At 34.7% G+C, this 3,320-nt stretch overlaps 1 pseudogene; it reads right to left on the bottom strand.

Annotated features, from left to right (window-relative positions):
• Positions 1 to 1,518: 1,518 nt before the first annotated feature.
• Positions 1,519 to 2,419, bottom strand: LOC149212877 (auxin-responsive protein SAUR23 pseudogene; annotated as a pseudogene).
• Between the last annotated feature and the right edge of the window lie 901 nt (positions 2,420 to 3,320).

The raw sequence follows: 3,320 nt of genomic DNA, 5'->3' as shown, positions 1-3,320 counted from the left end.
ACCTCCTGGGCTCGCTATAATTTTGACATCGTAAAAGGCTACGAAGGTTAGTGTTGCAACAAAGATTACGAAACTGAGATCTAATGTGGTTGTAAGCAGGGCACTCTAACAGGAAGTGATTTTCATCCTGGATATTCATATTCTCAAAAAGATGGCAGATCCTTTCCATCCGTGGTGTTTTAGGAACTGCCCAACAACCCATTTCACTATGAAGCTCATGAGAGTTCGTTCTAATCTTGGCTATATTAATTTTCTTCTTTGAGCTAGTTAAAACAGAGAGATACTTTTGATCTTTTAGGGTGGGGTTGATGACCTCATTATAATATCCCATGTCATTTTTGCACAATAAACAAAAGCAACTTGATGAAAATGTGCAAAAAAGGCAAAGGCAATAACATTGCTACCATATGACTCTGGTTTAAAATAAATAATTTATTTTTTTTAAGTGAACTTTTGCTTAGTAGTGTAGTTGCTTTAAGGAAATCTAATTCAATATTTTTTTGAAAATAATTAAATAATGGTGTTTTCTTTTTATTTTTTTTGTTTAACTTGGAAAATCAATTTTATATATATATATATATATATAATGATGGTAATTATGATTATCGTTTACTAGCACATATGATCTATTGAACCTTAAGAAAGTACGAGATGATGAACAACACTAAATAGTAGTTGAAATGCATTAAACTAAAATATTCCAATGTAATTTTGTTAAAAATTCTATGTATAAACCACACAAGCTTACACAAAAAAAATAAACATTCTTAAAATTAAAAAAGAATCTCATAAATTTTGTAGTGAACGTGGATATTGGTCATACAGAAACACCGTAAAATTATTTTTTACTAAATTATCAATCATGTACTTACATGCCATTTTAGTTACAAAATTATGTTTACACTAACTATCTGCTTCTTGATCTTCAAAGTTAGAAAATATCTTAATATTCATATAAATAAAATGTAATTCTTTAAAATTCATATAAATAAAATGTAATTCTTTAAAAGTAATCTCTTAGTTGGTTAAGGTTAAATAAATTATATCTTAATTACTACCATCAAAATCATAATCTACCGTTATTAATAATTTTATAAGGAAAAAATAATATTTATAAAATATTATAATAAATGTTATTTTTTAATAATTATTTTAATGGTTACAAATTTGCATCATTCCACCCCCCTATTTCTATATTTGATTAATCTTAATTATAATAAATCCAAACTCTTTATTAACCGCCTAAGTTTACTATAATTGAAATGAAATTCTGTGCCCTTGTGTCCGGCAATACCCAGTTAAATTAGGTAAACATGACTCTCAGTTCAAGTTCATGACCCAGGCTGGAACATAATCAACTGTAATAGCATGAACATCAAGTCTAGAACTCGATCAAGTCTAATACATCTAACGCCACAAAAGAATAGACGATGCAAAAAGTAAAAACAAATCTAATATCGAATCGTATACCTTGCAAACCTTTAATATTCTCACAAATATATACACTGTAGACAAAAATAAAATCAATCTCGGCCGCTGTCAATAAGGGCCTCCGATATCATTAATCTTCCTTAAAAATATATACATTTCGGAGGGAGAGCAAATTTATCTCATGAACCCTCAATAAGGGTTTCCAATTTCAACATGACTGCTATGCCAAATTTTAGATAAAGGCTCACTGGTTGCTGTTTAATTCCATACGCTCCTTTCCCTGGAACTTAACTCCGGCAGAAGCGCCTGGATTTACACCTAACCGTTTCCACTACCATGCATCCTGAGATTGCTAAAATCCGAGAATATTGATTCAAGTTTCATCCTCATAGACGGCAAATGTTGCTGAGGATATGACTCCTCTCGTGTTAAAGGAGTGTACAGGAACGATAAATTGCATAATTCTGCACACTTAGTATGCGTAGCCCATCTCCTTTTTGAAATCAAGGATTTCATCTAGCTTCGAATTTGCATGTACTGCGTATTCCTTTTTTCCAAACATGGACGTCAGATATTCGAAAGCAACTTCGTCACAGGGAAGGGTGAGCCCCGTCCTGTGGCCAAACCCATACTCCTCTTCGGCCGCCTCTAACAATGCTCGGAACAGAGAATGATTGAAATAAGTGGCAGGAATGATAAACCTCCTTCGTTCCTTTCCAACATACACCGCACAGTGTCCCTTGGGAACATCTGTGGGTAAAGCACTGCATGAGCTGCCCAGGGCCTCATCGTCCATGATGAAGTACCGAGTCCTCTTCGGAGAAAGGGCATATCTGGTCGCCTTATAGCCCTCTGCAAACTTGCAAAGTACTTTGATTATCTGCTTCCGAAGAATAACTTGAGGATTTCTCAATCTTCTTGCCATTGCCACAGACTAGATAAGACTGGGGGTAGAAAATCAAATTCAAACATAAACAAGACTTATGCGAAATGAAAGCATGCGTTTTGTATATATAACAAGTGAAAGTGAGAATCTAATGAGCAGCAGCAGAGACTTCATGTGATAAAGATGGTAATGGTGTATAACAATAATGTGGCCCAATCTGTTCTTATGTACCATAGACAAGATGCTTCGAAGACGAACTTTTAGGCCCACCTGCAGTCAGAATCGACAAAGCAGCACGAGCGTGGCCCCTCCATGTGTAGAGATACCTGAAGACCAAGATCAATGAGTGGAATTAAATTGTCTTTCTTATCACCCATAAACTGTGTGGAGTCTTATCAGAACCGATTTTCTAGGTATTGCAGCCCTATAAAGTAGAATTAATGGTTACTTCTTTTTCCCATTTGTTGTTTTCGAATGGTCGCTGTAATTGTCTCTCGATTTCTCTCGAGTGAATTCCAGTGCGATTGTCTGTGTCCGGCGAAAATATCGGGCATGATGAATGCGAAGTACATGTTCACGTGTAAATTGGCGTTGTTCGCGAAAGCTGTTGGATTTATTGAAGGATGGCCGACAGATTAGTTGAATGTCCTCCTCTCGTCATATTCAACTGTTGCTGGCATGAAACGAGTACTATTTGTTTCATAATTTTCACATTAGACATTTTCTAGCATGAAATCACTATTATTTGTAACGATTAGCTCATACACAAGGAATTTTAGGGTATTATTTTATTTACTAAAAGTTTTTTATCATATCCGCATTCAAGCAGTTGCTGCCATGAAACAACTACGGTTTGTTTAGCATAATCATATTCAAATTCATAGTGATGGTATCCTTCATGTTTAAACATTTTTTTGCGTTGATCAGGATGGATAAACATCGTGCTAAAACATATCCTAATGGGATTAGAGGAATGAGCTTATCTCTTAAACATTTGGAGATT

The sequence above is a fragment of the Pinus tabuliformis genome, chromosome 1_1 (genome assembly GCF_031772625.1).
Source record: "Pinus tabuliformis cultivar Carrire ecotype Pingquan chromosome 1_1, CPIR1, whole genome shotgun sequence".
NCBI classification, from domain to species: Eukaryota; Viridiplantae; Streptophyta; class Pinopsida; order Pinales; family Pinaceae; genus Pinus; species Pinus tabuliformis.
The sequence above is the reverse complement of the archived record's forward strand: the minus strand, read 5'-3'. Positions and strand labels throughout refer to the sequence as shown.